The sequence below is a fragment of the Bufo bufo genome, chromosome 1 (assembly GCF_905171765.1).
Source record: "Bufo bufo chromosome 1, aBufBuf1.1, whole genome shotgun sequence".
In the NCBI taxonomy this organism is placed as follows: domain Eukaryota; kingdom Metazoa; phylum Chordata; class Amphibia; order Anura; family Bufonidae; genus Bufo; species Bufo bufo.
This window is the reverse complement of record NC_053389.1, coordinates 647,938,219-647,951,018: the sequence shown is the minus strand read 5'-3', so window position 1 is coordinate 647,951,018 and position 12,800 is coordinate 647,938,219.

Genomic DNA, 12,800 nt, shown 5'->3' with positions numbered 1-12,800 from the left:
AAACACCAATAAATACAAATTTCTTTAACAGTACCAGTGTTGCTTGTCCTACCAAGGCAATATGTATTAATTGAGAAGATCATTCGACAGTACTCCCCTGAGAATTGTGAGTGTTTGGAATGTTGGAAGCTGTGTAATTGCGCTTACCTCTCGAACTGTTTAAAAGACTTAGCCTGGATGGTAATGCAGGCTTGTCTACCGACGAGAGCCTTTCAGCACAGGAGAGGACTGGTGTCAACGGCAAAGTGTCCAAGAAGTGACTGTGTTATGGATGAAACCTCTCTCCACGTAATGTAGAATTGTAAGTATGCACAGAACTTATGGAGGAGGGTGGGTGTGTTGCTGAAGCATACTTGTGATCTGGGCTTCTTGAATCACAAACTAGTAATGTATGGACTTTGTACGGTGCCACAGACAGGTAGGAAGCAGGTATTATGGACTATGGTGAACTGCTTGAAAAATGCATTATGGAAAGTTCGTAATATTTTGTTGTTCAAGAGAGACTTGATTGATGAAAAAAAATGCATCAAACTTGCTTTAAGTGAGATTTATGTTTTCTATTTACATGACAGAAAACGTTTAGGTGTTAGAGCTGCTACAATGTGGAATATTAACATGTGGCATGTGCTTCTTGAGTAACTTTTGATGACATTGTTTTAATTGTAAGTTTTTTTAGTTTTATAATAAAAATGTAACGCTGGTCTCATAGTGCACAAGGCTGCCATTCTAAGGTATGCTGACTGTACCTGTCTCATGGATAGGTTGTTTTTGGCATATAGCTTTTGTGTGATTGTTTGTTATTTGTTATAGGTAATGAAATTGCATGCGCAATACGTGCATATTACATTGTCGATTTTTTCAATCGCGATTTTTCAAATTCGCAAATTTATGCAGAATATTCATATAAAAAGTTTTGAAATATTGCGAATTTGAATATTTCCTATGCTGCTCATCTCTATAAATGACCAGGCATGATTTTAAATATATGATCAAGGTTTGTAGGGTTATGGTTTGGCAAGAGCTTGCATCTAACAATCAGTTGTTTTAAACCTACTGTATTTATATACATTAGAGTGTAGTTTTAACATTATACCTTCAGACTGTACTTTCTTTGTTTCAAAAAATTCTTTAAGGATATGTTTACCTTTAATTGGTTTAAATTGGTTACAGCCTGTATTATGGACTATATTGAAAATGCTGATGTTCATCATTGCAAACAGTCAACTACAAGGTGGCCCACGAAAAAGTAGACCATCTCCAGCGATAGTATGACAAGGTGAACAAATATGTGGATTGTTTTTTTTTTTTTTATTACCCACAATTCACAAAAGATGCTGAAAGTGGTCCCCGTTTACATCTATAACAATATAACAAAATAGCAAAGACAGGTGCACGCTGCGGTCTTACTAAACCCTCAAACTGGTTTTAAAATTGAGAGATTAGTCAACATGTCCTACGGTGTAGAACATGTCTAAGCCCGGGCACCACGCCAAGGTTTCTCAAGTAGCCCGGGACCTAACACTCTCCTAACTGGGCCGTATGGGCAATACCAGGAGCCAGTGGGCAAATTACAGGAGTATGAGGCCGACTCACAAACAACTCACCAGTTACCTCCAGCATGTAACCATGATTGCAATGGGAGGAGGGAGAAGTCTGCGAGTTCCACTCAAGACTGGCTGATATGTCCCAGGCCCATACGGCCCAGTTAGGAGAGTGTTAGGTCCCGGACTACTTGAGAAACCTTGGCGTGGTGCCCGGGCTTAGACATGTTCTACACCGTAGGACAAGTTGACTAATCTCTCAATTTTAAAACCAGTTTGAGGGTTTAGTAAGACCGCAGCATGCACCTGTCTTTGCTATTTTGTTATATTGTTATATTGATTATGACATCCACACAATTGCTACCTTGTGTGGGATGTCTATTGTGGTACTTGTGGTTCGCTGCGGGCATCCTCCACCGTATGCATTTTTGCTGGGGATCGCCATTAGCAATGGGCCACAAGTGCAGGATTTGCTCCCCTATATATATGCACGACTGCATGTGGGTTTGAGCACCTCCTGCTAATACCACGCTAGTCTTTTCAGTTTGTATATATAGAGATTTCTGGAGGTGTATAAACTCCAATTTAAATGTGCCTGTTTTCCATCTACAGGCCACATTTAGGTGCACCTGTGAGGCCTGGGACATATCAGCCAGTCTTGAGTGGGACTCGCAGACTCCTCCCTCCTCCCATTGCAAGCATGGTTACATGCTGGAGGTAACTGGTGAGTTGTTTGTGAGTCGGCCTCATGCTCCTGTAATTTGCTCACTGGCTCCTGGTATTGCCCATACGGCCCAGTTAGGAGAGTGTAAGGTCCCGGGCTACTTGAGAAACCTTGGCGTGGTGCCCGGGCTTAGACATGTTCTACACCGTAGGACATGTTGACTAATCTCTCAATTTTAAAACCAGTTTGAGGGTTTAGTAAGACCGCAGCGTGCACCTGTCTTTGCTATTTTGTTATATTGTTATATTGATTATGACATCCACACAATTGCTACCTTGTGTGGGATGTCTATTGTGGTACTTGTGGTTCGCTGCGGGCATCCTCCACCGTATGCATTTTTGCTGGCATTAGCAACGGGCCACAAGTGCAGGATTTGCTCCCCTATATATATGCACGACTGCATGTGGGTTGGAGCACCTCCTGCTAATACCACGCTAGTCTTTTCAGTTTGTATATACCCGTTTACATCTATGCCTCTTTGGCTACATCAGATTATGTTGACTAATACTGACTATAGCTCTTCAACAGTGATGCTGCAGAAGAAAAAAATGTCCTCCTTTTTCCAACAAAATGGGGCAACATGCTGCACCTCACGAAACTCACTGGCACGGCTTCATGAACTGTTTACAGAGGAGCGAACTATGGGCCAGGGGTTATGGCCAACACATTCCCCACACTTGTCCACATGCAATTTTTATCAGTTGGGAAATTTAAAACAGAAAGTATCCACTAACAATCCACATCCCTTGGATGAACTCAAGGAAAACATCACAAACCCTATCCACAGCATCACTGTTGAAGAGCTGCAAGCAGTATCAGCCAACATAATCCGACGTGCCCAAAGATGCATATATGTTAATTGGGGACCATTTTCAGATTTTTTTGTGACTTGTGGGTAAAAAAAAAACAATCCACTTGCTCTTTCATCTTGTGCTACTATTGCTGGAGGGGGCTACTTTTTTGTGGGCCCTTCTTTTGTATAAGGCAGTGAGGCAATTTTTTTAAAAAACTACACTTCCCAAACTTCAGATCACAAGAGTAAGTTCTGTTTAGACACTAAACAAGTAGGGAATGACAGCATGGCAACTCTGAGCCAAACAAAGGCCTACCCAGGTCTGTCATGTTTTTCACATATTAGGTTCTGCCAGAGGCAGGGCTTAATAGGATGGCTGTCAGTGTTATGCTGACAGCCATAATGCACCACAATAACAAAATATGAGAAGATTGCATAATCTAGTTCCGGAGGATGGAGTTAAAAAAGGACCTAAAAAGCCATGCCAGAATGGAGGTTTTCTGGTCACCATGCCTTCACAAATGTGGAAGAAAAACTGACCAAAAAGTCAAATGTACTACCCAAGAATAGTGTCAAATGAAAAGTAAAGCTTGTCATACAAAACACAACCTTTCACAAAGCGTTGCTGACATAAAAAACAAAAAAGTTATGGCTCTCAGAATATTGCAACAGAAAAAAATGTTTTATTGTTCAAAATGAGTAAAAAAAAAAGCTATATAAAGTTGGCATCTCCATAATCATATTGACTCACAAAATAAAGAAAGTATGTTATTTATGCTGCCAGGTGAGTGGCACAAGATCTATGTAGTAAAAATCTATGTCCTGAGGATAGACCATCAATATTGTTGAGAACCTCTTTAAAGAGTTAAGGGAAGTGGACCTCTTCTGGCCTGTTGGTTGGACTGCTCCAGAGACCAGGCCTTTCATATACTTCAGGTCAAAGGTTGAACACCCTGTGATGGCAATCTCTACTCCAGGGATCAGCAACCTTCTGCACCACAACTGTTGTAAAACTACAATTCCCAGCATGCTCCATTCATTTTTATGAGAGTTTTGAGAAGAGTAGAGGAAGTATGCATGCTGGAAGTTGTAGTTTCACAACAGCTGGAGTGCCGAAGGTTGCCTAGTATGCAACCTTCGGCACTCCAGCTGTTGTGAAACCTACCCCTGCTCTACTCCTTTGACCAAGGCCCTAAACAAAGTCATGCGAAGTGAGTTTCCCATATATTGTGCAACCACACTGTTTTTAATTTGTCAAAGTATTCTCTTGGACTAAAAGTATTATGGCATAAACATTAAGCGAAACCTGTCTTAACTATATATATCCTCGGATGATCTTATGAAGACATCGAAAACAATTGATAGAACCATATAACAAATGACTTTGTTACTGATATTACTTAAGACATTTTACAAAATATTTCAAGCTTTACCTCAGATGCCACTGATGTCTAGGGATGAGCGAACCCGAACTGTATAGTTCGGGTTCGTACCGAATTTTGGGGTGTCCGTGACACGGATCCGAACCCGAACATTTTCGTAAAAGTCCAGGTTCGGGTTCGGTGTTCGGCGCTTTCTTGGCGCTTTTTGAAAGGCTGCAAAGCAGCCAATCAATAAGCGTCATACTACTTGCCCCAAGAGGCCATCACAGCCTTGCCTACTATTGGCATGGCTGTGATTGGCCAGTGCAGCATGTGACACAGCCTCTATATAAGCTTGGGTCCTGTAGCGTTGCACGTCACTCTGCTGATTCAAGCATAGGGAGAGGTTGCAGCTGCGACGTTAGGGCGAGATTAGGCAGATTAACTCCTCCAAAAGACTTCATTCTGTGATCGATCTGCAGCTGTGGATCATTGAAGTGATAATATCGACTTGCTCACTTTTTTGAGGCTGCCCAGAGCGTTTTTAGATCACTTTTTTTTGGGGTGATCGGCGGCCATTTTGTGGCTTGTGGTGCGCCAGCACAAGCTATCACCAAGTGTATTTAACCATCAATAGTGTGGTTATTTTGTGCTATATCCTACATCAGCTGCAGGCTGAGCCTGTGTCACCCAAGTGCATTTAACCATCAATAGTGTGGTTATTTTTTGCTATATCCTACATCAGCTGCAGGCTGAGCCTGTGTCACCGAAGTGCATTTAACCATCAACAGTCTGGTTATTTTTTGGCCATATACTACATCTGGTGCAGGCTGAGCCAGTCACCCAGCGCCTAAAAAATAGACCTGACATTTCTATTCAACCAAATCTGTACTGTTTTAGCTGGTCAAGTTATTTGTAGTGACCGTAAAAGAAGACTTTTTGTTCTGGGTTGAAAAACTATTCCCAAATTTGCCATTCTCAAAATAACTAGTTTCTGGTATATGAGGCCTACTTGAAATCTATCCCAAAAAGGATATCTTACATTGAAGGTGCTGATAGTGTCATTCAGAAAAAACTAAGACACACGCTACCGTGCAGATAGAAGTCTGATTCTGTGATTAAACCTATAACTGTCACACAGCGCAAAAAAAAAACAGGCCTGACATTTCTATTCAACCAAATCTGTACTGTTTTAGCTGGTCAAGTTATTTGTAGTGACCGTAAAAGCAGACTTTTTGTTCTGGGTTGAAAAACTATTCCCAAATTTGCCATTCTCAAAATAACTAGTTTCTGGTATATGAGGCCTACTTGAAATCTATCCCAAAAAGGATATCTTACATTGAAGGTGCTGATAGTGTCATTCAGAAAAACCTAAGACACACGCTACCGTGCAGATAGAAGTCTAATTCTGTGATTAAACCTATACCTGTCACACAGCGCAAAAAAAAACAGGCCTGACATTTCTATTCAACCAAATCTGTACTGTTTTAGCTGGTCAAGTTATTTGTAGTGACCGTAAAAACAGACTTTTTGTTCTGGGTTGAAAAACTATTCCCAAATTTGCCATTCTCAAAATAATTAGTTTCTGGTATATGAGGCCTACTTGAAATCTATCCCAAAAAGGATATCTTACATTGAAGGTGCTGATAGTGTCATTCACAAAAACCTAAGACACACGCTACCGTGCAGATAGAAGTCTGATTCTGTGATTAAACCTATACCTGTCACACAGCGCAAAAAAAAAACAGGCCTGATATTTCTATTCAACCAAATCTGTACTGTTTTAGCTGGTTAAGTTATTTGTAGTGACCGTAAAAGCACACTTTTTGTTCTGGGTTGAAAAACTATTCCCAAATTTGCCATTCTCAAAATAACTAGTTTCTGGTATATGAGGCCTACTTGAAATCTATCCCAAAAAGGATATCTTACATTGAAGGTGCTGATAGTGTCATTCAGAAAAACCTAAGACACACGCTACCGTGCAGATAGAAGTCTGATTCTGTGATTAAACCTATACCTGTCACACAGCGCAAAAAAAAAACAGGCCTGACCTTTCTATTCAACCAAATCTGTACTGTTTTAGCTGGTCAAGTTATTTGTAGTGACCGTAAAAGCAGACTTTTTGTTCTGGGTTGAAAAACTATTCCCAAATTTGCCATTCTCAAAATAACTAGTTTCTGGTATATGAGGCCTACTTGAAATCTATCCCAAAAAGGATATCTTACATTGAAGGTGCTGATAGTGGCATTCAGAAAAACCTAAGACACACGCTACCGTGCAGATAGAAGTCTAATTCTGTGATTAAACCTATACCTGTCACATAGCGCAAAAAAAAAACAGGCCTGACATTTCTATTCAACCAAATCTGTACTGTTTTAGCTGGTCAAGTTATTCGTAGTCACCGTAAAAGCACACTTTTTGTTCTGGGTTGAAAAACTATTCCCAAATTTGCAATTCTCAAAACTGTGGTGAACAGGAACAATGAGGAAAACATCTAATAAGGGACGCGGACGTGGACATGGTCGTGGTGGTGTTAGTGGACCCTCTGGTGCTGGGAGAGGACGTGGCCGTTCTGCCACAGCCACAAGTCCTAGTGAACCAACTACCTCAGGTCCCAGTAGCCAGCAGAATTTACAGCGATATTTGGTGGGGCCCAATGCCGTTCTAAGGATGGTAAGGCCTGAGCAGGTACAGGCATTAGTCAATTGGGTGGCCGACAGTGGATCCAGCACGTTCACATTATCTCCCACCCAGTCTTCTTTAGAAAGTGCACAGATGGCGCATGAAAACCAAGCCCATCGGTCTGTCACATCACCCCCATGCATATCAGGGAAACTGTCTGAGCCTCAAGTTATGCAGCATTCTTTTATGCTGTTTGAAGACTCTGCTGCCAGGGTTTCCCAAGGGCATCCACCTAGCCCTTCCCCAGGGGTGGAAGAGATAGAATGCACTAACGCACAACCACTTATTTTTCCTGATGATGAGGACATGGGAATACCCCCTCAGCACGTCTCTGATGATGACGAAACACAGGTGCCAACTGCTGCGTATTTCTGCAGTGTGCAGACTGAACAGGAGGTCAGGGATCAAGACTGGGTGGAAGACGATGCAGGGGACGATGAGGTCCTAGACCCCACATGGAATGAAGGTCGTGCCACTGACTTTCACAGTGCGGAAGAAGAGGCAGTGGTGAGACCGAGCCAACAGTGTAGCAAAAGAGGGAGCAGTGGGCAAATTCAGAACACCCGCCGCCAAGAGACTCCGCCTGCTACTGACCGCAGCCATCTGGGACCGAGCACCCCAAAGGCAGCTTCAAGGAGTTCCCTGGCATGGCACTTCTTCAAACAATGTGCTGACGACAAGACCCGAGTGGTTTGCACGCTGTGCCATCAGAGCCTGAAGCGAGGCATTAACGTTCTGAACCTTAGCACAACCTGCATGACCAGGCACCTGCATGCAAAGCATGAACTGCAGTGGAGTAAACACCTTAAAAACAAGGAAGTCACTCAGGCTCCCCCTGCTACCTCTTCTGCTGCTGCCGCCTCGGCCTCTTCTGCTGCTGCCGCCGCCTCGGCCTCTTCTGCTGCTGCTGCCGCCGCCTCGGCCTCTTCCTCCGCCTCTGGAGGAACGTTGGCACCTGCCGCCCAGCAAACATGGGATGTACCACCAACACCACCACCTGCGTCACCAAGCATCTCAACCATGTCACACGGCAGCGTTCAGCTCTCCATCTCACAAACATTTGAGAGAAAGCGTAAATTCCCACCTAGCCACCCTCGATCCCTGGCCCTGAATGCAAGCATTTCTAAACTACTGGCCTATGAAATGCTGTCATTTAGGCTGGTGGACACATACAGCTTCAAACAGCTCATGTCACTTGCTGTCCCACAGTATGTTGTTCCCAGCCGCCACATCTTCTCCAAGAGAGCCGTGCCTTCCCTGCACAAACAAGTGTCCGATAAAATCAAGTGTGCACTGCGCAACGCCATCTGTGGCAAGGTCCACCTAACCACAGATACGTGGACCAGTAAGCACGGCCAGGGACGCTATATCTCCCTAACTACACACTGGGTAAATGTAGTGGCGGCTGGGCCCCAGGCGGAGAGCTGTTTGGCGCACGTCCTTCAGCCGCCAAGGATCGCAGGGCAACATTCTTTGCCTCCTGTCTCCTCCTCCTTCTACTCAGCTTCCTCCTCCTCTTCTTCCACCTGCTCATCCAGTCAGCCACACACCTTCACCACCAACTTCAGCACAGCCCGGGGTAAACGTCAGCAGGCCGTTCTGAAACTCATATGTTTGGGGGACAGGCCCCACACCGCACAGGAGTTGTGGGGGGGTATAGAACAACAGACCGACGAGTGGTTGCTGCCGGTGAGCCTCAAGCCCGGCCTGGTGGTGTGCGATAATGGGCGAAATCTCGTTGCAGCTCTGGGACTAGCCGGTTTGACGCACATCCCTTGCCTGGCGCATGTGCTGAATTTGGTGGTGCAGAAGTTCATTCGCAACTACCACGACATGTCAGAGCTGCTGCATAAAGTGCGGGCCGTCTGTTCGCGCTTCCGGCGTTCACACCCTGCCGCTGCTCACCTGTCTGCGCAACAGCGTAACTTCGGCCTTCCCGCTCACCCCCTCATATGCGACGTACCCACCAGGTGGAACTCCACCTTGCATATGCTGGACAGACTGTGCGAGCAGCAGCAGGCCATAGTGGAGTTTCAGCTGCAGCACGCACGGGTCAGTCGCACTGCGGATCAGACCCACTTCACCACCAATGACTGGGCCTCCATGCGAGACCTGTGTGCCCTGTTGCGCTGTTTCGAGTACTCCACCAACATGGCCAGTGGCGATGATGCCGTTATCAGCGTTACAATACCACTTCTATGTCTCCTTGAGAAAACACTTAGGGCGATGATGGAAGAGGAGGTGGCCCAGGAGGAAGAGGGGTCATTTTTAGCACTTTCAGGCCAGTCTCTTCGAAGTGACTCAGAGGGAGGTTTTTTGCAACACCAGAGGCCAGGTACAAATGTGGCCAGACAGGGCCCACTACTGGAGGACGAGGAGGACTAAGATGAGGAGGAGGTGGAGGAGGATGAGGATGAAGCATGTTCACAGCGGGGTGGCACCCAAAGCAGCTCGGGCCCATCACTGGTGCTTGGCTGGGGGGAAACACAGGATGATGACGATACGCCTCCCACAGAGGACAGCTTAACCTTACCTCTGGGCAGCCTGGCACACATGAGCGACTACATGCTGCAGTGCCTGCGCAACGACAGCAGAGTTGCCCACATTTTAACGTGTGCGGACTACTGGGTTGCCACCCTGCTGGATCCCCGGTACAAAGACAATGTGCCCACCTTACTTCCTACACTGGAGCGTGATAGGAAGATGCGCGAGTACAAGCGCACGTTGGTAGACGCGCTACTGAGAGCATTCCCAAATGTCACAGGGGAACCAGTGGAAGCCCAAGGCAAACGCAGAGGAGGAGCAAGACGTCGCCAACGCAGCTGTGTCACAGCCAGCTCCTCTGAGGGCAGGGTTAGCATGGCAGAGATGTGGAAAAGTTTTGTCAACACGCCACAGCTAACTGCACCACCACCTGATACGGAACGTGTTAGCAGGAGGCAACATTTCACTAACATGGTGGAACAGTACCTGTGCACACCCCTCCACGTACTGACTGATGGTTCGGCCCCATTCAACTTCTGGGTCTCCAAATTGTCCACGTGGCCAGAGCTAGCCTTTTATGCCATGGAGGTGCTGGCCTGCCCGGCGGCCAGCGTTTTGTCTGAACGTGTATTCAGCACGGCAGGTGGCGTCATTACAGACAAACGCAGCCGCCTGTCTACAGCCAATGTGGACAAGCTGACGTTCATAAAAATGAACCAGGCATGGATCCCACAGGACCTGTCCATCCCTTGTGCAGATTAGATATTAACTAACTCCCCTTAACAATATATTATTCTACTCCAGGGCACTTCCTCATTCAATACTATTTTTAATTTCATTTTACCATTATATTGCGGGGCAACCCAAAGTTGAATGAACCTCTCCTCTGTCTGGGTGCCGGGGCCTAAATGTGTGACAGTGGCCTGTTCCAGTGGTGGGTGACGTGAAGCCTGATTCTCTGCTATGCCATGAAGACTTATTCTGTGCTGACATGAAGCCAGATTCTCTGTTACGCGACCTCTCTCCTCTGCCTGGGTGCCTGGGCCTAAATATATGACAGTGGCCTGTTCCAGTGGTGGGTGACGTGAACCCTGATTCTCTGCTATGACATGAAGACAGATTCTGTGCTGACATAAGGCCAGATTCTCTGTTACGGGACCTCTCTCCTCTGTCTGGGTGCCTGGGCCTAAATATGTGACAGTGGCCTGTTCCAGTGGTGGGTGACGTGAAGCCTAATTCTCTGCTATGACATGAAGACAGATTCTGTGCTGACATAAGGCCAGATTCTCTGTTACATGACCACCATCCTCTGCCTGGGTGCCTGGGCCTAAATGTGTGACAGTGGCCTGTTCCAGTGGTGGGTGACGTGAAGCCTGATTCTCTGCTATGACATGAAGACAGATTCTGTGCTGACATAAGGCCAGATTCTCTGTTACGGGACCTCTCTCCTCTGCCTGGGTGCCTGGGCCTAAATGTGTGACAGTGGCCTGTTCCAGTGGTGGGTGACGTGAAGCCTGATTCTCTGCTATGACATGAAGACAGATTCTGTGCTGACATAAGGCCAGATTCTCTGTTACGGGACCTCTCTCCTCTGCCTGGGTGCCTGGGCCTAAATGTGTGACAGTGGCCTGTTCCAGTGGTGGGTGACGTGAAGCCTGATTCTCTGCTATGACATGAAGACAGATTCTGCGCTGACATAAGGCCAGATTCTCTGTTACGGGACCTCTCTCCTCTGCCTGGGTGCCTGGGCCTAAATGTGTGACAGTGGCCTGTTCCAGTGGTGGGTGACGTGATGCCTGATTCTCTGCTATGACATGAAGACAGATTCTGTGCTGACATAAGGCCAGATTCTCTGTTACGGGTCCTCTCTCCTCTGCCTGGGTGCCTGGGCCTAAATGTGTGACAGTGGCCTGTTCCAGTGGTGGGTGACGTGAAGCCTGATTCTCTGCTATGACATGAAGACAGATTCTGCGCTGACATAACGCCAGATTCTCTGTTACGGGTCCTCTCTCCTCTGTCTGGGTGCCTGGGCCTAAATGTGTGACAGTGGCCTGTTCCAGTGGTGGGTGACGTGATGCCTGATTCTCTGCTATGACATGAAGACAGATTCTGCGCTGACATAAGGCCAGATTCTCTGTTACGGGACCTCTCTCCTCTGCCTGGGTGCTTGGGCCTAAATGTGTGACAGTGGCCTGTTCCAGTGGTGAGTGACGTGAAGCCTGATTCTCTGCTATGACATGAAGACAGATTCTGTGCTGACATAAGGCCAGATTCTCTGTTACGGGACCTCTCTCATCTGCCTGGGTGCCTGGGCCTAAATGTGTGACAGTGGCCTGTTCCAGTGGTGGATGACGTGAAGCCTGATTCTCTGCTATGACATGAAGACAGATTCTGCGCTGACATAAGGCCAGATTCTCTGTTACGGGACCTCTCTCCTCTGCCTGGGTGCCTGGGCCTAAATGTGTGACAGTGGCCTGTTCCAGTGGTGGGTGACGTGAAGCCTGATTCTCTGCTATGACATGAAGACTGATTCTGCGCTGACATAAGGTCAGATTCTCTGTTACGGGACCTCTCTCCTCTGCCTGGGTGCCTGGGCCTAAATGTGTGACAGTGGCCTGTTCCAGTGGTGGGTGACATGAAGCCAGATTCTCTGCTATGGCATGAAGAGACTGATTCTCTGCTGACATGAAGCCAGATTCTTTGCTATGGCATGAAGAGACTGATTCTCTGCTGACGTGAAGCCAGATTCTCTGCTATGGGACCTCTGTCCAATTGATATTGGGTCATTTTTATTATTTTTATTTTTATTTTAATTCATTTCCCTATCCACATTTGTTTGCAGGGGATTTACCTACATGTTGCTGCCTTTTGCAGCCCTCTAGCTCTTTCCTGGGCTGTTTTACAGCCTTTTTAGTGCCCAAAAGTTCGGGTCCCCATTGACTTCAATGGGGTTCGGGTTCGGGACGAAGTTCGGTTCGGGTTCGGGATCCGAACATTTCCGGGAAGTTCGGCCGAACTTCTCGAACCCGAACATCCAGGTGTTCGCTCAACTCTACTGATGTCCCTTCAGTCCTCCAGCATTTATGTATACCAAAAACCTTAATTATGTGGCAAACAATAATATAATAAAATAATAAAATAATTAATGACTGTTTTCATATAGTATTATTGTCACGGGTAGAGTCACGGGAATCAAGATAGAGCGGAGGTGCACC